Genomic DNA, 22,772 nt, shown 5'->3' with positions numbered 1-22,772 from the left:
CCCCTCACACACCCCAGACAGACAACCCACACGGCAAATGGTCTTAAAAATCATTCACCTCTTCGGTGAATCTGTGTCAGTGCCACCGCCTGTCACCTGACGCTCACTCTGGGCCACTTGGGCTACAGGAGGACGTGATGGGCCACCTCGATTGCCCCAGAGGCACCAGACCCCGACATCGAAGAAGGCCACTCAGGCCGGTCAGACCTTGCGGGTCGGGCCACCAGCCAGCTGTGGCAGGCTGAGAGGGCACGAGTCCTTCCCAAGGTGACTCCGACTTGGCCCTGGCCAGCGGCTAGGCAGGCTGCGAGCTTTCCCATTGTTATTTGTTTGAAGCTAGTTCACCACCCGGGTGCTGAGGTGGAACGGAGGTCTCCCAGCCCAGGCACCCTCCCTCCCACCCCCAAGGGAGTTGCTCAGGACAGTGACCGCCCTACTCTGTGGCTGTAGCTAATGGGGATCCCTATGCAGGACACCCAAAGGCTAGGTGCAAGCTGGGGACACAGAAGTCCCCAATTGAGACAGAGGCTCGAGATGGGGACAGGTGGAGGCAAGAGGCTGGCCCGGGGCAGACATGCCACTCAGCACAGAGCTGCAGGGTGGTGGGGAGGCCGGGAGCAGCCTTCAGGGCCTCCCGAGGCCAGGGTGGCACCCCCGGGCTTTGAGACAGACCCTCACCCTGGCGTGGCATGAGGTGAGCAAATCTGCACATGGAGGAAGACAGATCTTCCCTCCGTGGTAAAAAGCAGGGAGCCCAGAGAAAAGAGGAGACTGGGGTGATGTGCAGGGAGGTCAGAGCTGGGGAGCAGGGAGGGCAGGAGGGCAGTGCCAGCAGGCAGCCCTGTTCTGGAGGTGAGTGGAGCAGGGCCAGGAAAGCACAAGGCTGGGTCACGTGGTGTCAAAAGACCTGGAGCTCCCAGGAGGCCTTGACCGTGGGGGAGGGCCTAAAGAAAGGGCTGGAATAAAGATGGCCTCAGCGGCCTGAAGCAGGCGCTCCCGTCCCCTGGCCTCAGAGGAGGACACCCCTTGAAGTCACACCTCATCACCTCTTGTGCGCGAGGCCTGATGCAGTTTCCTGGGCGAGCCTGGGAGGCCGCGCTCACCTTGTTGGGGTTCTCTGGGGGGGCTCTGCAGGGGTAGGTGGGAAGATCCTGGGGCTGTGGCTCGATCCAGCCGGGGTATGGGCTTCCCACGTCACCCACGGTGGTCACCAGGCTCCGGGGCTCGCCTCACCTGGGCGGGTGGGCATCTACGAGGACAGGCCGGGTCTCCAGAGCCAGCTCTGCCCGGGGCTGCTGCAGGCCCAGGTGCCTAACCGAGCAGGAGCTGAGGTGGGGGTGTCCGGGGTTCCCTGACGGCCCTGGGAAACCCGTGGGATCCTAGCTGACTCAGAAGCTCTCGTGGCCCGGCTCTGGCCCTGTGAAGGCAGCAGATGATGGTTCTGCCCAGAGATCACATGGTGGGGGGCCGATCAAAAGGAACTCCTTGCACCTTGGGAAACTTGGCCTGCGGATTCTTCTTCCAACTTCTGAAGTCCCTCCACCCAGGCCTCAGCCGGCAGATGCCCGCCAGGACTCAGAGAAGCCGCTGCCCCCGGAGCTTCTGATGAAGGGCCCAGCCAGGAATTCATAAAGTATTGATTGAGCTGCCAAAGGCACCCTCCCTCCCTCCCTGCGTTAGAATTGATGCAAAGTTTCCGAGACAAGCCTGCGATTGCGGCTGTCACCAAACAATGCCATATTTCTTTTCTTCTCTTAAATTCTAGGGATCATTCCCTGCAAGAGGGCAATTTGTCTGTCAGGCAGGCAAAACAGGGGCCGCCCCCCGCCCTCATTAAGCTGACAGCGCGGTTATTAGCCGAAAACGAAGCCAGCCCGCCATGAGGGTAGCCACTGTTTTGTGGCGAGCGCCAGGGAGATATCTGCAGTAATTAATTTGATAAATATATTAATTATGAATTGAGTTGACAGTACGATCAGATTGCCAGCCTTGCAGACAGCCTCTCGTGATAAGTAGCTCTGTGATGAAGTGGTTGGGTTTCAAGCCTGTCATCCTGCGGGCAGCCGCTTATCACCCGCCGGCCCATTCACTCTGTAATTTCCTGCGTATTGTAATTAAATGGTAGCTTTCTGATTGGAAGTGACTCCTCAAACTTAATCTCTTTCTCTCCGAGTAGGTGGGGGAGGGGGACAAAAAAGCCCTTTGTTTCAGGACATTTTTTATGTGAAGACGCAGGGCTGCTCCCCCCACTCCTTTAAATGAGCCGATCCGGAGCCGAAGGGCAAGGAGAGGAGGCCGAGGGACGCAGGACAGGGGCCTCCATGTCCCCCGCGGCTGCCTCCGTCTCTGGCCCTTGGGCGGATGACCCCTGCTCACTCCTCCAAGGGCCCGTCTCTGGGCCAGAGAAAGAAAGGGTTAGTCAAAATGACCACGTCAGTCCCCCCCAGGCCAGGGGCTCTAGGACCCCGTGGCTCTGGGCCCCTGGCCCCCAGGTCTGGGGAGGGGGGAGGCCGGGAAGGGAGGCTGGCAGCGTCAGCTGTTTTTCTCCAGGACAGGTCATTCGGGGAGTCCCTCGCCAGCACTTTTTTTCCCCTTTTGATGAAATTAATTATGAACACTGCCCGGGGTCATTTGACTCCGGAGATACATGTCAAGATAAAATATTTCAGAAACACTTATATTTAATAATTTAATACGGTGGTTCACATTTGGGTGCAACAAAGGGAATTATTGGTAATTGCAAATTTTAAAGAGGCAGGACGAAGCCCAGAAACGTCGGGGACCCTGGGACTGAATCAGGAAGGTCACCAGAGGGTTTGGCTCAGCAAGGCCCAAGACCTGGCTTGAGGACGAGGAGACTTGTCCTTGGTGTTCCTGGCAAAGAAGTTAACTCCTGAAATCGGAGGTGGCAATGCCCAGTGCCCAGCCTGGACATGGAGAGTGAGTGAATTCTTCCTCCCAGAAGAGAGTTTCTGCCCCCGAATCACAGAGAGTCTGGGATTTGAGACTCAGAGCCCCAGGCTGCCCCAGGCCCTATGGCTCAGGGGCAAGATCCCAGATAAACTGGCCCTCCTCAGCCAGTGGCCCTAGGTCATGGAGCTCCTAGAAGGAACAGCAGCTTTGCATCAGAGAGGGCCAAATTCCAAAGCCAGCTGTCACTTGTCTGATGTGCCTCAGTCTGACATGTGTAAAATGGGCTTGTAAACTATCGACCTCAGACTGCATGAGAATCAAATGCGATCGTGCAGGTCAGGTGCTTTCCAGAGCAGTTTAATACAGCCGTTAGGAGCCTTCACTCTTGCTGATGACACGCTCTCTGAAGGTAGATGATTCAGTCATCCACATTTTGCACAAGAGGGACTGAGGCACAGAGAAGTTAAGCAATTTGCCTAAGGTTCCCAGCGAGTTAGGGGAAGACCTAGGATTTGAACCCAAGGATCTTGGCTCTGGATGCTGGGCTGTCTCTGTGAGAGTTGACATCAGCATGTGCTGGGGGGTCCCTGAATCAAATCCACACTCCATCTTCCCTATGGGGGGACACCACACCTGCCAGTTCCCCTTTAGACAGAGGCTGTCACTGTTTCCTTTGCGGTGTCTGCAGGGACGGGTGACAGCCCTGTGCTGCCCATCAGAGGTCTTGCTCTTCTGGCTTTGGCTCTTGTCTTGAGTCAGAGTGGAAGGGGCAGTGGCCTGCCGATCGGGAGGCACACAATCCAGGTGACTTTGGCCAGGTCACGTCCCTTCTCCGAGGCTTGATTTTGCCCTAAGACTCCTCAGAATCTGAGGGTCTCGATTTCCACTTCCCCCTAAGCCCTTGGTAGTAAGGCACGTAGATGCATTCTGGTGGAGAACTGGCCTCCCGACATTTCCCATCATCCCTTGAGGTTAGAGTGGGGTCCTAGGACTTGCTCTTACCAGTGGGCTGCAGAAACCACCGGTGACACTTCCAGGCTCGGGCAGTTAAGGGCCCGTGTGTCCCCTGGCCCTCCATCCCTCAGGGAGCCAAGACAAGCTGCAGGTGGGAGGGGGCAGCCTCAGCCTCCTGGTGCCCGAGATTAAGAAGTGAAACACCTGAAGTCTGGGGGTTTCTGTTCCCTGCTGGGCCTGAGCTTCTTGACTGCCGTATACTGTGTGTCCCCAACATAACCTCTGTCCGTTCTCCAGGCAGCTAAGTTCGTTCTGGCCACTGGGCCTTTACACCAGCCATTTCCAGGATGCCCACTGAGATTCACACCCTTCAGCCCTGGTCTCCCTTCTGTTCGGTCACCTCTGAAGACCTGGGCAGAGTTTCATGCTCTTCCCTCGATCATGCCTAGGGGAACATTCCTGCTTCTCGTCCATGCACGACCCTGTCACCCGTCCTCATGGGCCTGCTTCCCTGGTCATCTGTGAGGTCCTCGAGGGCAGAGCCCTGTCCACCTCTCTCTATCCCCCGGGGCCTTGCCCAGCCCTGGGTGATCCCCAAGGGCTCAGCCGTGCTTCCTGCCTGAATGGAGGAGCCTGTCAACAGGCACTGGGCACCTCTGTCCCTCTGACCCTCAGCCTGCCTGCCTCCCTGTCCTACACTCATGGCCATGCTGGGGCCAGTGGCTAGGCTTCCTCAGGAGTGTGCCCAAATAAACTAGGCCCAACAAGGACCCAGGCGAGCTGCACTGGCCTGCTCCTCGGCCACCTGGCCCTGTGGCCCTGAGGGAATCAGGCCTCAGAGCCCGCTGCTTCTCTGAGTCTAAAAGGTAGCAAAGGCTCTCGCCCCGGGACAGCTCCCACGGATGGCCCCTGGGGAGGGGGTCTCTCGTGACAGGGAGGAGCAGGCTGGGTGCAGTCTTCCCTGGTGAGGTGGGCAGCTCCTTCTCTTGTGGGGTGGGGGGCCTTTGCCCCTGCCCTATAACCGGAAGTGGCCCTGCTCCCGTGGACAGCACTCCCGGGAGGCCTGTGGCCACAGAACATCGCTGGAGCCTGAACCCGCCTTCCTGGGAAACCCAGGGTCTTCCTGGACACCCATGGCCCCACGATGCGCGGGGGTCAGGCGCCTGGCATTGGAGGGCGGGGGCCTGTGTGCAGGAGTCGGGAGCCCTGTGTTGGGCTTCCCACCCACTGGGTGCCAATCCACTGGGATCCGCCAGCACCTGCACACAAAAGCCCCCAAAGTGCCACAGCTGCTTGCCTCTCACCGGAGGGAGCTGACCCCGGATCAGGCACAGTTCCAACAGGAAGTGAGGAAGGGATGGCGGGAGGCAGCCGGTTTCTACTCTGATTCAGGAACAAATGTGCGTTTCTCTCTTTCCCGAAGCTCCAGACGCTGTCCTTTTCTTTAACTTTTCAAAGCAAACTGAAGAGCCTCAGTTGGGACCCGAGGTGAGTATTTCCCTTTGTCGGATCATCCTCGGATCTATATTCTAACATGTTTCCATTATATTTCAAAGAGCAGACGGGATTGCTCTTGGGGGAAGCAAAAGTAAGACAAAGACAGGGAACATTCTCCCGTCCGCCCTCCACTCCCGACGTCCTCCTCGGAGCCGGAGCCGGCGGCTGTCGCCGGTTAAGTCCTGCGCGGGGGACCGCAGGCTCCTTTATTTTATACCAGAAGTGACTGGTAAGTGGACGCAAATTGATTTTGGAGAGGATGGTAAGTGATAATCCTCCCCAGTTTCCCAGCAAAGAAAATACACCTATTCGAGGGAATTTTCAATTTGGGTTTGAACTTGCTGATACCTTTTTAGAGCCCAAGTGGAGACTATGGTGCTTTTGTGTGCCTGCCGCCGTCTTTGCTTAATGCCGAGGAGGAGGAATGATAAATATGCAGACGCTTTGATGTTCCTCCGAGGGGCTGAGGAGCAGGCAGTTGACACTGTGGTTTTCATCCCTCGGCAGGGATCGAACGGATGCTTGAGAATAAATGGCACCTGTGGAGAGAGTGGCTGTCCCTGATTATGTCCCCGAGCCAGCCTTCCCCACTGGCTGGAGGGCGCGGGGCTGGAGCTCTCCTGGCGGGGGGATGTGGGGCGGTGCGTGGGGGGAGGCAGGGGCTCTCTCTGTTTCACTCCGACTGTGGGGAGCCTCCCTGAGGAGCCGGGAGATGGAGGCTAATCTGCAGGCCGCCAGAGAACGGAGGAAGCACTTCAGAGATGAATGCGGCGGCTGCACTTGGCTCGGCCACCTTCCGGGGCCTCGGTTTCCCCAGCTGTACAACACACAGGCCTGGCCTGCGACCCCCAACGTGCTCTTTATGCTATTGACTGAGAATACGAAGTGGCAGGACTGTCCTTGTGTTGGGGTGGATCCCTTGGAGGCACCTGTCTCAGCCCCTGCCCCTCCAAGTGCGGTGCGGTGGGTAGGGGCCCACGGTGGGGGTGGACAACCAAGGTATCCCTGGAGAGCTGACCACCGCACCCTCCGAAACTGGCTGCACTGTGACCTTCGGGGGCCCTGGACACTGCTGCCTTCCCTGACCTTCCCTCCATAGAACAGTATTTAAAGTTTGTTTTGTCAACTGTGTGGATCTAAAAACGGGGGCAGTCCTGGCGGGTCACTGCTACACCCATTACCCTTGGAGGCAGTTTTTCTTCTGATTTTAAGGGAAATGAAAGTGAAAATGTTTGTGTGGGCCCTGGTAAAGCTCGGCGGGCTCTGTGCTCACTGCCTGCCAGCCTCCTTCTGGGTTTGCAGAGCCAACGGGCAGAACTGCCCCGTACTGGCCAGAGGGACAGCAGCAACTGGAGCTCTGTGAGGCTGAGTTGTGTCACATGAACTTGGCTGAGAGGGCAGGTGGGGGCCATGCTGACCTCAGGGCCCAGCCCAGCTCTGGGCAGCTGGTGCACTGGGACGAGGATGTGCCTTGGGGTCAGTCTTCTGGGCTCTCTTCTCCCTCACCTGCCTCCTCTTGGCCTCAGTTTTTCAATCTGTAAATGGAGACAGATGTCACCCTGACCACAGGTCTCCTGAGCTGTGCCGCCCGTGGTCAGGGGGAGCGATTGTTGCAATGTCACACTTGAGGTGACCACAGGATCCCTATTTTCCAGGGAGCCGCAGCATCCGTGAGGCCCTGTGAATGCCTTCCCTGTTGGTCGACCCCAGGTCCAATTCTTGCTTTGGGAAGTAGCTGTCCTACGGGGCCGACACCAGGATGGGATGGGGTATTTTTGCTTTCCTTTCTCCAGCAGATTTTCCGGACAAATCATCTGGAAAGGTCTGTGCGGGGAGCAGAAGCTCTGGGCCCTTGCAGAATTCTTCCCATTAGTTCACTGGCAACAAACTTTTCCCAAGTTGGCCGATCGTAGCCCTGAAGTCACCATGTGCCACTCAGCTCCGAGCCAAACTAGTGGGACTTCTGAAGGTTCCTGTAATTTCGTGTTGAAACAATACCTTAAATTAATATTTTCTTTAGTTCAAAAGGCTGCTATGCCTTTGGCCAAGTGTTCCTGCTGCAGGGTACCGAGGAGTGACCCTGGCCAGGAGGGCCCGCGATGTGGGGACAAAAGCCCCCTCCACACATCAGTAATGGAAAAATACCTCACCCGGCGGCATTCGTCCACCAAAAATGTTTTACACGGGTTGAGTGCAAAAATCAATTCTGAATGCAGTAAATCACAGCCCGGAAATTACACGTGTCCAGTCAAAAAACGGAGGGGAAAGAGCAGAGGGGAGGACAGTGGCGTCTCCACAGCAGTGGGGCCCTGCAGCCCACGCCCAGCTCCCCGGCCAGAGGTGGGCTCCAGCGCCGGGTGCAGCTGCCCCACCCGCCCACAGCCCCAGAATTGGTGGAGGAAGAGAACAGTGTGGAGGCCAGGGCAGAGTGGAGGCCAGGCAGGGAGATGAGGTAGATCTGTCCCAGGCAGAGAGCCTGCACACCTCGTCCGGGCCAGAGCCTGCTTGGCCTGGCTGCCTCTGGCTCCTCCCTTGGCTCAAGGCCAACCCTGGGCAGGTAGACTGTCCACCCCCCCTAGCCCCGAGCCCTTCTTATCAGGGCACCAGCGTTCAGTGAGATTCATTCCAGAATACAGGTGTGGTGGCCACCGGTGACTTCCACCAGACGTAGATGCGTGGCCTCCACACCCCCCCAAGCCAACTTGCCTTCCCAGTGACTCGTGGGACCCCCCCATGCTTGCCAAGGAGCAGCCACCCCACTTTGCCGACCCAGGTCAGAGGTGGGCTCAGGGCGCTGCTGGGGTCCGGCTTGCAGGGCTCCTTGGCTCTGGCTCAGGCCCCTGCCCCAGCTGCAGCAGATGCCAGGCCTCAAGGTTTGGGTGCACTGTTCTTTCACATCACCCAACCCACCTTCAGAGCGGTGGCTCCAGCCAGGGCCACCCAGCAGTGCGGTCCCTCCTGGCGGAAACAGAGGCGGAGCCCGGCCTCCTGCCTGCCCCAAGGTCTCCTGACTCTGCAGCCAGAAGGAAGCCCGCAGGGCCTCCCTGTGGACCGCTCAGCACACAGAGTGGGAGACCGAGGCCTGAAGCAGGGCAGGGACTGTCCAGGGTCACAGGATGGTGCAGGTCGAGGGTCAGAGCCCCAGCTGGCCTCCCCGGGGTTTATCCCTCCCCAGGGTAGGTAGGGTAGACATGTTGGGACAACTGTGAGCTCGCCTCCTGCTGGGGGTTTGGGGATGCCACCCGCAGCCACCAGCATGCCATGTCACGCCTTGCTCTTTCCAGCCAGTGAAATTCACAGGAAAGGGCTGGAGCTTTCCATCAGCTCCCACTTTCTTGGAAGTGGACACCCCTTTCTGTTCTGTGCTCACCCCAATGTTAACTGGATTCCAGTGAGAGGTAAATAGATCTTAACCTGCTTCCCAGCCTGGGGTCTCTGAGGCTCCCATCTGAATCTCAGCTGGCCGCAGTGTCTGACTCATTTGGGGGAAGGGACTTGCAGAGCAGAAGATCCGTCAAGCATCTCTGCTCACAGCACAGACGTTGCACTCCCTGGCCGGGCCCAGCTTAGAGCCGCCCCTGTGGCCTGACACCAGGGACTGGCAGTTAAATAAGTTAGGGTCTCAGAGTTTGCAACTTTCTGTGTGGCAGGTATTTTCATCTCAGGTTAATTATTCATTTACTTGTTCAATCAATATTTATACGTGCCATTATGTGCTGGGCTAGATCTCAGGGATGGACCAGTGATCACAGTGATAATTCCCCTGCTTTCCTGGAGCCTGTGGTCAGGGTTCTCTAGAGGAACAGAATCAAGAGGAAATATAACTATAAAAGGGGACTTACTAGGTGGGCTTACGTAAAGCTGGACAGTCCATAGTGGCCATCTGCAGGCTCAAGAGCTGGAAGAACCAGTAGCTGCACAGTCCAAGAGGATGAAGCCTCAGAAAAAGAGGGATCAGTGGTGATACCCCAGTTGGAGACTGAAGGCTTCTGAAAATTCCCTGAAGAATCACTGGCAGAGTCCACTTGGAAGAGTGCAGAAGTGAGAGTCTGATATCCTCAGAGGACCTGCAGCAGGAATCAAGAACCCGTTCAAGAAGGGTCGAGCTTGCATCTGCTGCTGCTTCCTTGATCTTCCAACTTTTATTCCATCCAAGCCACCATCCTATTGGACAATGCTGCCCATGCTTAGGGAGGATCTCCACTTCAGTTGGCTATCCCACATGCCAATCATTGCTAGACACTCCCACATTGACACACCCAGAGGCCTCTTAATCATTGGCATCTCTTAATCCAATCAAGTTGACAATTCAATTGAACCATTACAGTCCCCTTGCTCCTCCCCACACCAAACAAGCACCCTAGGGACCTGGCAAGCTGTTGTCCTCCAGGCTTCACACAGGCTGACTCGCTTTGCCTGGGCCACCCTCTCCCCGCCCCCCAACTTCCTTAACAGGCTAACTCCAACTCATCCCATCCTGCATTCCGTCCTGGCCGCCTGGCAGAAGCAGGCTCCCCTGTCCTCAGTGGTTACTGATGGAGAAGCTCTGCATTTAAAGATCCTTCACTCATACACTGCCTCCCCTGCCACCTCTGACACCCAGGGCTGTCTTGAGCCGTCTTTGCGTCCTAAGGCTCAGGCTCCACACAAAGCAGAGTCTCCTCTTTATTGTTCAGATGAATGCCCTCCTGCTGCATGCCCACAAGTCTTAACCCCGACCTGCTTCTGCCCTGGTGTGAGACTACATTCAAATTCAATGGGAAAAAGACACAGTGCTCTATTTCAAAGGAAAATGTGTGTGTATGTGGGGAAGCCAGAGAAGGGTGTGTGTGGGGTAGGGGAGGGTTGAAAAGGAAAGAGAATCAGAGCTTGTGTCCACACCAGAGGGTCACTTTCTCCAGGTCCTGTGCATCCTGAGCACGGCAGTGTCACAGGTGCAGAAGGATATCAGGGCCTGTGGGTCGGCGGAGTCAAAGCCACCCGGGGAGATGGCAGTTCTTTCACTTGCCAGAAACTCAGAACTTCACTGAGATGAGCAACACCTTCTCCCCCTGGCACCTGCTAGAGCCCTCCCCATGGCTCACTGTGCCCAGATCTGGAGGAGCTTGAAACCCTTAATTGACTAAATGAGCAAGTGACTGATTAAGGAATAAAATTAAGCTGAAACAGTTGACAAAGTAAAATTACAACTCTGTCAGTTAGTCATATCCGAAGATTAATAAATTAACCAGAGATTAATAAATTAACACCTGCTGAGCCCCCAGGATTTCAGCAGTATGGTCAGGCCTGAGGAGCCACCAGGCAGGTTGTGGAACTTCCCCAAATACCCAAAGCCAAGCTCACCCCTGCTCATTCACTTCACTAATCTTGCTGAGGGTCTAGGGTGACCAGGTGCTTTGTGCACCCGTGGGATACATCAGAGGAAAACATGCACAAAATCCAAGTCTCCTGCAGCTCCCATTCCAGCCGGGCACAATAGGCCATGCACTCGACAATCAAATAACATGTGAGAAGGTGATAAAAGTAATGGGGAGACATGGACACAAGTAAGGGGCTGGCAACACGTGGCAGTGGTGTTTAAATAGTATGATTTAGATGGAGTGGACGGAGTTGAGCACACTGAAGCAAGAGTGAAGATTTGTGACGGAAGTGGGAGGATCTGCTATCTTGTGGGTAGGTCATGAACACTGAGGGAGCCTGGGTGGGGGGCTGGGGTGAAGCAAGTGCTCTGCAAGCAGCAGCTGCTCCGAAAATTGTTGTTGTCACTGTCAGTGTCACCATTTCTGACAGCATGGTCATCCCAGTGACACCACCATTGACCTTGTTATTATTGTCTTCAATGACATCATCATCATCATCACCGTCATCTCCATGGTCACCATCATCATCATCATCACCAACATTATTCTTCATCTGTGTACTTCCATCCATAAGGATTTCTTCTCCTCCTACTTTTGTTTTCCCCTGGGAAGTGCTGGAGGCAAAGCACACATCCTTCATTGCCACAGGCAACATCTCCCGGGAAGAGTTTTCTGGGACTTCCAGTCCAGGACATTTCTGCTACTTCAGGATGGGGGCAATTGTTGAGAACCATGGACAGTCAGTTTCTATCCTACTAACAAGTTGACAAGTTAGTGTGCCACGGTTTTATGGATGCTGGAAGAAAATCAAGGCTCCTGGGTCAGAGAGAGAGGACAATTTGTAGCTCAGAACAACAGCAGTAGCCACAGTATCAGCCCTGACTCGAGTAACCTGAGCCCACTTTCCTAGAGGGCCATGTAACAGGGGCAGGGGAGTCCTGCTCAGGTGAGGAGGCGCGTTAGAATAGAAGAGCACCGAGCTTAGGGAAACCGGAGCTTTTATAACGGGCAGTAAACACACTGAACTCCGCCCTAGAGGCGGACATGGTCTTATTATACTGCTCAGCTCCCCTTGGCTCTGGACGCTGAGACTCTCTTTATCCTCCAAGGCTGTTTTCAGTACAAACATCTTGAGAAGATGGTCTGGCCTAGAGGCAACTGGGGCCTTTGCTCTCCAGATCTAACTGCAGGAACATAAGAGACCTAGGGATGATTCTCCACCCACAGAGACTAAGGGATCAGATATCAAGAAGTCCTGTGCAGAGTCATTATTAGTTAGGCATTTATTCATCTCTTGGGAATTGTTAGGTGGGTGAGAATCTGGCCTATTACTTAGGGACCTAATTTTCTGCCCTGCCGGGGAGTCAGGGTAGGTCCTGGCTCTGCTTGTAGTCTTGGCTTTGACCTGCAGGGCAGCTACTTTTCTAGTGGTGTCATGTTGGATAATTTGCTCAGCCTCTTTCCTTATTCTTAAAATAGGAATAGCAATGGTGTTTACTTTAGGTTACTGGGAAGTTAAATGAGCCGATGACTCAGCAATGCTCAGCTTGGTGCCTGGCACACAGCAAGGGCTCGACCTGCAGTAAAGGTGGTAGGATTAATGGCTGTCCACCCGGAAAAGCAGGGGTTTTAGGAAACCAGCTGGAGATCAGCGGCCCAGTCAGCTGATAAAGTGTGACCTGGCCCTCTGATACCAGATGTAGGAGGTAGATCTTTCATCCATTTAATGGCTTTTAGGGATTTGGGTTTGAGCTGTTTCAGAATTCAATGTGCCAGGACTTGTTTACACCTGTCTTCAGAAATTGTGTTATAGTTAAAGCCAAAATAAGGATTCTTATTGCTTCTAATAATCTCTTTTGAAATCTCAAAGTTGAATCCAGGATATTAGTTTGTCCATAGATCCTGCATCAATGCACATGCTACTAAAGATTAAGTATGTCACATAGAGCCCAGGAGAGACATGTGTTTTCATAAACCATACAGCTCAGAATCCCAAGAAGTTAGAGATTCTATTTGTGAGGAGACACTCAACTTAATACACAGAACATCTCCTGTGTGTCCACTGTATGCCAGGCAGTGAGTTGACCCAACTGGTGCTTGACATGGGCCTTCCCTGAAGAGGCTATCGGCATGGTGGACTCGATTCAAATGGAATGCAGAGTGTAACTGCCATGGACAGGTTTAGTAAGATATGTCGGAGGCTGGGAGAGAATGAGAATACCAGAAGGAAATTATTGCTATAACAAAATACTGAGATTGGGTAACTTATAAAGAACGAAAGTTTATTTAACTCACAGTCACAGAGGCTGGAAAGTCCAAGGGCATAGTGCTGGCCTCTGCTTGGGATCTGGTCAGGGCTTTCTTGCTGCATCATAACATGGTGGAGGGCATCACACAGTGAGACAGGGCAAATGTGCCAGCTCAGGTCTCTCTTCCTCTTCTTATCAAGATAACAATGGCATCATGGGACACTCCACCCTCACGGCCTCCTCTAATTCTACCTACCTCTCAAAGGCCCCACTCCAAATACTATTAACATACGAATTTGGGATTAAGTTTCCAATACATGAACTTTTGAGGGACACATTCAAACCATAACAGAGACCATGTATGGCATTTTGAAGGAGGAAGGTTTGGGCAGGGCCTGGAAGAGCCAAGTCTCAGATTTGTTCTGGATTCCAGTCCTGACTCTACCTCCGTGACCTTGAACAAACCACTGAAACCTGAACTTTTCTGGGGCCTTTTACTCACTTATAAAAAGAGGATGTAAAACTGTCGTGTAGAACCTCGTAAAGATCAGAGCAAGCGATAAGATCAAGAAAAGCCATTTAATAAAACCGTGGGCCGGAGACTTAGAAGAGGTCTCGGGGAGCAGGCGATCGGTACTGGGGGTACTCTGCAACAGTACCCGTGGGGTATGGGGGATGCAGGACTGGACACTGGTACAGTAGCAACACGGCGCTCAGCTCATGGCTGGGGTGGTCCCTGAGAGTCATTCTCAGCTGAAGCAAAGGAGCTGAACTTTGCACCCTATCAGCCAGTCACTGGGTGGGGGCTGTCCCTGGGGAGGAAATGTAGCTGTGGGCAAGGCGCCTCCTTGGCAGAGGGCAGTCCAGCAGGTCCAGCGGGAGGACTCCTGGCAGCTGGGGAAGAGCCCTTGGTCCTGAAGGAGGGTTATGACCACACACGGGGTCCACTGTAGTACCTGGAACCGGAGGGCGCGGGGACTCAGGACAACGTCCTTCCTTTCAGCTGTCCTCCCATTGCTCTGAGGCCGGCCATGGGCTGGAATTCAGAAGGAAGCACCTTCACCATCACAAACAGGAGGCCGCGTTCTGCTCCAGAGACTTGGCTCCGGGCTGGCTCGGGCCTGGTTCTGCTTCGCCGAGTGCGGCCAGCCCACCAGTGCCCGAGGACCCTCGGCCCTCCTCCTCCTGCCCAAATGTGCTCTGACACTTTATTTTCCTGAAAGGAGCAAACACAGTAGAGTATTTAATAAACAGCCAAGCGCTACTTCTTAAAGAGAACTGGAGGACTCCTAGAAAGCCCTAGAAATCACTTTATCTCCATCTCAGCCCATTTGCCTGGCCCGGGGGGTGGGCTGTCGGCCTCAGGCAGGAGGGGAGGGTGGACAGCTGGGGGAAACCCGGGCCAGCTGGGCAGTTCCAGGCTGCCCGGCTCTCCTGAGCTCTGCCGGCTCCATGGCCCAAGGCTTCTGGACAATTCTCCCTCTGAGTACCTACTGAGGGGGCTCAGGGGACCCCAGGCTGCAGGCCAGTGCCCAGGGATGCCACCTTCAAGAAACGTGACTGGCCTGGAGCATAAAGAGAGGTCCGGTAAGAGCTACGTAAAGGCTCCGGTCTTCCTGGAGACACTCAGTGTCTGGCACCACACCAGGCAAGAGGACCAAGAGGACCTTGTTTATTTTTTTGATTTTCTTACATCAGTCTTTTTTTCCTACATTTTTTGTTGGCACATTGGGGTTGTACATCATGATGGGGTTTGTTGTGATGTATCTGTACGTGCATGTGATGACGATCTATTTTGGCCACTGTCCCTCCCCGGCATCCCCCCACCCCCGCCACCCACTCCTTGGGGCCTCTCCTGTATCGACCCATCTCCCTTGGATGTTCATGAGATCCCACCCACTTCCTTTTGTGTTCACTGTTTTCAACACTGTCCCAAAGTTCTCAGAAAGCTCCTTCACCTGAGATTTATTACTCGGATACACTGAGGTGTGAGTGTGTGGTGTAGACCTATTCATAATTGACGGGAAGCAATGCCCCTGTATAGATCAGAACACTCGGGTTGGCGAATCAGTCCTTTCTCTCTCTTTCTCTCTCTCTCTCTCTCTCTCTCTCTCTCTCTCTCTCTCTCTCTCTCTCTCTTTAAATATTTGTTTCAATTAGTTAGACATGAAAGTAGAATGCATTTTGACACATCGTACGGAAATGGAGTACAACGTCCCATTCTTCTGGTTGTACACGAAGTAGGGTCACACCAGTTGTGTAATCATATAAGCACATAAGGTAGTAATGTCCAATCCATTCCATGTCCTCCTACCCTCATTCCCCCTCCCTCCCCTCATTCCTCTCTAATTCAAAGTACCTCTAATTCTTCTCTAGTCCTGCCCACCCCTTGTTATGAATTAGCATCCACATATTAGAGAAATTACTTGGCCTTTGGGTTTTTTTTGGTGATTGGCTTATTTTACTTCGAATGATATTTTCCAGCTCCATCCATTTACTGCCATAATTTCATTCTTTTTAAGGCTGTGTAATTTTCCATTTTGTAATATTCCACATTTTATCGATCCATTCATCTGTGGAAGGACACCTAGGTTGGTTCCATAGTTTGGCTATGGTGAATTGAGCTGCTATAAACATGGATGTGGCTGTGTCACTGTGGCATGCTGATTTTAATTCCTTGAGGTATAAACTGAGGAGTGGGATAACTGGGTCAAAATGTTGTCCCATTCCAAGTTTTCTGCGGACTCTCCATACTGCTTTCCATAATGGTTACACCAATTTGCAGCTCCACCAGCCATGTATGAGTGTGCCAATAAAGGGTTTTTAAAAATGAAAATGGAGCCACAGCCATCTGATTTTACGGGTGCCAAAGTCTAAGGCATTTTGGGTTCACGCTCAGCCTGAGTGAAGGTGTTGGGCAGAGTGTCTCCTTCCCAGAGCCACTGGATGAATATCTAGCAACTTGAGGGGAGGTAGAATGTGAGGAGTTCTTTGATGGGGAACTAATGCTGGCCCTTCCCCGTGAGGAATTAAACTCCCCTCTGAACAATTTTTGGTGGCTCTTCACTGGAATTCTCTGGCGAGTCAATAATATTTCTAAAATAAAGACATTTCCTCATTAGAACCTCCCCTTGTTCTCAAATGCAGATCCCCAATAACTGCCCGTCTAACTGTGGATGGACCTTGCTGGACCCCTTCTCAGGCTAGTACCACAACCCTCTTGGTTCTGGGCTCTAGAAAAGTGCTCACAGTACCTGTGCACCTGGCCTCAGGAGCACACCTGCAGGGTTCGGATGGTGGGGAGCTCGGGAACCAGACAGGGGCCCGTAACGGGGAGTGTGTTAAATAAGTTATGGCAAATATCCCCTGAGGTTAGGCTCCCGTGGAAAGGACGTTACAAAGGTGTATCCCACGGCATGGAAACCGTCCTCGTCCTCGGGGCGGGCCACCAAATAGCACCTGCGGTGTGATCCACTCCTTCGAGGCTGTGGCTGCGACACCCTGCAGGAAGGCCCGCCCCCCAGCACCACGGCTTGGCTCCCAACGGCAAGATCACTGGGAGGTCCGCCTCCTTCGCTCCCTTTCTGGTCTAGTCTTCCTGGGGTACACGTACCGCTCTCACACCATGAAGAAGGTGGCGGCCTTCCCTCTGAGACCCTAACCCCAACCCCAACCCCAACCCTGACCACGAGGAGCCCCCGCTCCTCCTCAGACCTGCCCCCCAGGCCTCGCTTATCTGCAGGTGGGGGGCCGCGGGACCGTCTCTGCCTTCCAGAGTGGGGCCAGGGGAGCGCTTGCCCCTTCCGGTGGTCCCCAGACTTGGGCCCTGCAGGAACACTCACGACCCTTGGCAGCCCAGGGCGGGCAGGGAGGGCCGGTGGCTTTGCCCGTCCGCGTGGCTGCGGCCCTCCCGGGGTTCTGAGCGCCTGCCTGGGCTGGCGGGTCCTGTGGGTTCCCAGCTCTCGACATCCACCCGGACCTGGGTACGGAGCGCGGGTTACCTCCCCAAGGTGCACATGCGCCTCTGCTCCAGGGCACAGAGCGGGCGGCGCTGCGAGGGCGGGAGGCGATGACAGGGCGGCTATCTGCAGATCTGCCTGGCTAAGGTTGCCTGGTTTGCAATTAGATGCGCCCGGGGCTGGGATCGCTTCCCTCAGCAGGTTATCATTTGGACAGGATCAGCGGCTTCCAGGCTGGGCCGGCTCTGCGCGCTCGGCGCTCCGCTCTCCGTCCCCACCTGCTCCTGCTGCACAGCCCTGGCGTAGGTGCACAGAAAAACTGGCTCGTCCAGCGGACGAGCAAACTGGGCTGCCCAGTGGTCTTCTCCTGGGGACACACTCCCCACCCCTGAGTCCAGGTCCCCTCCCTTCCCGCCGCACGTCACAGAGTGTGATTATACACCTCTCTGTATGATTATTGGTCAGTTTCCCCTCTAACCTGTAAGACTCCGTACATGTTCATGTCCCCAACTTAGCACAGGCAATGGTGCGCGTAGTGGGCTCTCCATAGTGAGATGGATGACCGTGTGCATGCGTGGATGGTAAGAATGCCATCCACGTTACTGATGGCCGCTGTCTTCTAAGCCAAAGACTGGACCACCCTCCTGGGCATGTGTCCAGGTCCCAAAAACCGTGAGCTGTGTGACTGTGGGCAAGTTGCCTGACTGTTCTGAGATGGTTCTGCCCTCTGTTCCATGTGGATGCCATAGCACTTTTATCGAGGGCTGCGGTGAAGATTAAATGAGATGCTGCCTGACCCAGAGGAGGCACACGGTGAATAACAGTGTCCTCATTGTTCTGTCCCTTTGAGCCTCTTCCAGCCAGAGCTGGAGGTCACCTTGGTTATAAAACCCTTTGAAGTCCTTGTGGATCCGGGCCTCTCTACCTGCCCACGTGTCCCTTTGTCCTGTGTCCTCAGTGTCTGGGTTTGGGGGGCAGAAGAGGAGGAAACTGGCACCCTTTGCTCTGGGGACTCTGCATCTTCGGGGGAGGGGGCAGTTTGCTGGGTGCCACCTGGAACCTCATCCGAGACAGCTGTGGAGGCCCTGCCCTGAACCAGGATCAGTGCAGCCGCCATCCCGGATCTGGCCCGCTAACAACCTGGTGTGTGTAAGAGTCTGCCTCTGACTCCTGGATCCCGGTGGGGCTCCGGGGGCAGAGCACTTGCCACATGGTCACGCAGCTGCTGAGTGGCAGAGGCAGGGCTTCCCACAGGCCAGGCAGTTCCAACGCCTTCCTCTAGCGGCCCTGTCCCCGGCGCTGCATTCCCACGTCCAGCTCACCGGGCGCTCGTTTTAAACAGCGTTCGATGGCGTGGAGGAAGTCTTTGCACAGGCGACATTCAATCACCAAGTTCCAGACCCAGGTCCCACTGAAGTGTCATGAGTCAGAGGTGAACGCGCCAGGCTCCCGGCCGGTGGACTCGCAGCTGACCCGAGAGGCCTTATGTTTAGGCCAAGTGTTCTCCAGCCTCCAGGTCCCTGAAGGCTGGAGCCTTATTTCTGTTTTCTGTTTTTGTTCGAAAGGATCAGCCATTTGAAACGTCAATCGGGAAGCTCACAGGGCGTCTGTGGCAGGACTTGGTCAACTGTGGGAGCGGGGTGCTCTGACGGACGAACGCAGAGCCTCCTGGTTTTATGAAACCTAAGTTCTTGGTACTTTTTCAGGATCTGAGCTTGGGAAGAAATCAGCCATCTTTCAGAACCTTGGGGGAAAAAGTTGACTACAAAATCTATACAAGTTCTTTAACTTCTTCCTTTAGTCGGTTCAGCTTGGCTAACTGAAGGGGTGCTATTTTTAATCACTTTGGTAGGAAGATCAGCCTGCCTGGCAGAACAGAAAAGAGTTGTCTCTCTTTAAGTGCTGCTTAAAGGGAGTCCTCTCCCCCGTCTTACATGGTGGGGGATGGATCTGCAGCCTTTTATTTAGTCCTCCGAGTGATAGTTAGGCAGTCTCAGTCTATTCAAGCTGCTGTAACAGTTCTAGAGACTGGAAGTCCAAGGTCAGGGCGCCAGCAAATTCCAAGTCACGTGAGCACGCTTCCTGGTCCCTTGTAACTGTTGCTGTGGACTCACATGGCAGCAGGGACGGGGCAGTCCTGGGGGGCTTCCTGTGATACGGGCCCTCATCACATTGAGGCCTGACCCTCACAGCCTCGTCACCTCCTGCTGAGGTTTTAATATGGTCAGTCTCCCCCAAAACTTGTGTCAAGGCTTGGTCCCCAGTGTGGCAGTGTGGCACTGGGGCCCAGTGGGAGGTGTTGGGTTCCTGGGGACAGAGCCCTCACAAATGAGCTAACACCTTCCTCCAAGAGGGAGTGGTCTCTCCTGGCTGCGGAGCGGGCTCTTGTCACAGGAGGTCATCCCTCCAGTTTGGAGTTTTGTACAGGCTCCTACTTGCCTTTCCTCTTCTTTCTGCCGGGAGTTGAGGCAGCAGAAGGCCCTCACCAGACAAAACTACCTGATCTTGGACTTTTCAGCCTCCAGAACTATGAGCCAAAATCAACCTCCTTTCTTTGTAAATTACCTAGCCTCAAGTATTCTGTTAAAACCACACAAAACAAACTAAGATAACTCCCAATGACCCTGCCTCCTAATAACACCACTTTGGGATTAGATTTCAACATATGAATTTGGCAAGAGGTGGAGGGGGAAGACACAAATATTCAGGCCATAGCCCAGGTCTACTTGTTTTGTCTTACACCTGAAGATGCTTTGGATCCGAGAAATGAGTAAGATAACTGGTTTCACTGGGGGATGGGAAGAGGGAAAGCGGAACTTCCATGAACCTACCTGTTGGATGTAGGGATCCTTGACTGGCAAGGTCTGTTCCTTTTATAACTAGGAAAGGAGAGGCTAGGGGAGGGGTATGTGCTGGTTCCCTCTAGTCTCCATTTCCTCCAGGCAGAATGTCCCAGCATCCCTTGCCCATGAGGTCGTGCAACTAAATCTGACCAGTAAAATCCAGAATTTCTAGGAAGCCTCCTTCCAAGGCAGAGGCTGTGGCCTGTCCGGGTTTTTGACCTGCCTCCGTCCTGCTGCCTGAAACTCCCAGCTCCAACCACCTATGACCAGAAGCACTGGGCCCCTCACGGGAGTGCAGCAGGAGAGCTGGAGGAGCGTGGACCTCAGCAGGCGTGGCTAACTGCCCTGGACATAGCCCTGGACTCCCACCTCTGGACTTCCTTTATGTGGAAGAAATGAGCTTCCATCTGGCTCTTCTGGGTTTTTCTGTTCCATGTACTTGAACTTGAACAGAGTTGACGAGGGACCTTGACGTCCAGCAGACCTTGACCAAGGGGTGAGGTTTGGGACAGCAGCCTGCGGTTCTGCACCAGTGACCTTGAGAACCTGTTGAACCAGTCACCACCTGAAATGGCAAGGTCTTCTTTAGCTGAATGCTGTCGATTTTTTTTCCCTTTGAAGAATTCAAAGAAAAGACAAATTCAAAGAAAAGACCTAAGAAGTGTGCTCCAGCAGGAAGCTAAGCACGAGGCCCTCCCTCGGCCTCAGGCACCCTGTGCTGCCCAGCTCCCTCCAGTTTCCTGCTCCTCACCATCATCACCTCCCGGGATCCCCTCTCATCCTCAGGAATTCTGCCCAAGTGGCAGTGAGCAGGTGGTCACTATTTGGAGGGGCAAATATTAATGTGAAACCTATATATTCTACACCCCTACCTAAATTTCAGAAGATTAAAGCATTAAATGGTTAATACGACCACAAAAAGAAACTAGAATTGCAATAAACACATCAAAATTTTTATGAGAAGAGGTATTTCCAAATTTCAATTTCATGAGAAAAAAAAATGAAGGAAAAGATTGAGAAATTTAACTACCAAAAAAAAAAATGCAAAATTTCTAATTGGACAAACGAAATCAAACCAAAATTGCATAAGAAAAAGATTCGCCCAAAGTGACAAATGGTTGTTAGAGTTAATATATCATAAAGTCATTCAAATTGATGAGCAATCACCATGATCTTAACTGACCACTGGAAAGGAAAGAAAATTGCCCTTAATGAATAGAATCTACTTTGAAAAAGTTTTCCACCAAAACAGTCACATAAATAAAAACCAAAAACATCAAAGAGATACATTTTAACATGGCAAGTTAACATTTATAAAATGAGCATTCTATGCTTAGCGAGGGCACAGAAAAATAGAAAATCTCACACTGGTATAAACTGTCCCAGCCTTTTTTCCTGGAAAGCAATTTAGCAATATCTAAAACATTCATATCCATTAAATGAGTAGTTCCACTTTGGGGAATGTATCCCAGGAAAGTAATACAGAATGCAAAAGAAAAGCGTTATGGTCAGAGATGTGCACCTCTGTGCTGTTTATCAGAGAAAACAGAAAGGACGCCACGGAAATTTCCCCTTCCCGGGGAATAGCTTAAAACTCCTGTGGAACGAGGTGGGATATAACTGTAAATTAGAAATTTAAAAGGCACACATTCAGACCAGAAGCTACCGGGTAGTTTTTTGTTATAAATCTTTTGCAGAGATTTCCTTAAAATGCTTTTTGGAGGCATTCACGACATACAGTAAACCACACATGCTTCAAACGTGCAGTTGATAAGGTGTAAGGAACATGTTCACAATCAAGATATCAAACACACGGATTATCCTCCAAACTCTTCTCCCGTCCCACTCCTTCCCTACCTCCCTTATGCCCGGGAAGGCAAGGGTCAGCTTTCTGTCACTGAAATTCATTGTCTAGAATTTTATTTGGAATGATACACCACGGGTCCTTATTTGTGTGGTTTCTGGCTTATTTGACCAGTATAATTATTTCAAGAATCATCTACATTGTTGTGTGTCTCACCAGTTTGACCCTTTTAATTACCGACAAGTGTACCATTGTACCGGTGTACCCCGATTTGCTGATGCTTTCATATGTTGATGAACATTTGGATTGTTTCCACTTTTGAGCATTCCAAATAAAGGCACCATGAGTATTGAAGCTCAAGCCTTTGTAAGGTCATAGGCTTACATTTCCCTTGGGTGGATACCTGGGAGTGGAATGCATGGGTCGTATGGAAGGTAAGCGTTCAACTTTTTTTGTTTTTAAATATTTTTTTTAGTTGTTGATGGACTTTATTTTTTCTTTATTTTTATGTGGTGCCGAGAATCGAATCCAGTGCCTCATGCATGCTAGGCGAGCACACTACCACTGAGCCACAATCCCAGCCCAATGTGTTCAACTTTTAAAGAGACTAAAACTCTTCCCTATGTGGCTGTACTGCTCTACCTCCCCACCAGGGGGAGGTGGCTCTTTAGTAATTGTTATGGTCAGTGTTATCAAATTCAGGCCTTCTAATAGGTGAGTAGTGATATTACATTGTTATTTTTTTAATTTGCATCAACCTAATGACTGAAGAAGCATCTTTTTAACATGCTTAATTGCCATCAATATATATTCTTGGATTTTTTAAAAATTATTTTTTAGTTTTTTTAGGTGGATACAATATCTTTCTTTTTATTTTTATGTGGTGCTGAGGATCAAACCCAGTGCCTCATGCATGCTAGGTGAGCGCTGAACCACTGAGCCACAACCTCAGCCCACATTCTTGGATTTTTAAAAACATTTTGCAAATATTTTAAATTGAGGCATACTCTTATTATAGAAGTTTTATGCATAATGGATACGACTCCATCATGAGATGCATGTTTTGCAAATAGGATCTTTAAGACAGCAGCTTATCATCTCAGTGTCTTTCAGAGTAGACATTCTTACTGTGAATGTAGTCCAGTGTTCTATTTTTTGCTTTTATAGGTCGTGCATATTGCGTTGTATCTAAG

Source organism: Ictidomys tridecemlineatus, chromosome 1 (genome assembly GCF_052094955.1).
Source record: "Ictidomys tridecemlineatus isolate mIctTri1 chromosome 1, mIctTri1.hap1, whole genome shotgun sequence".
Taxonomy (NCBI): Eukaryota; Metazoa; Chordata; class Mammalia; order Rodentia; family Sciuridae; genus Ictidomys; species Ictidomys tridecemlineatus.
This window is presented reverse-complemented; position numbering follows the sequence as displayed.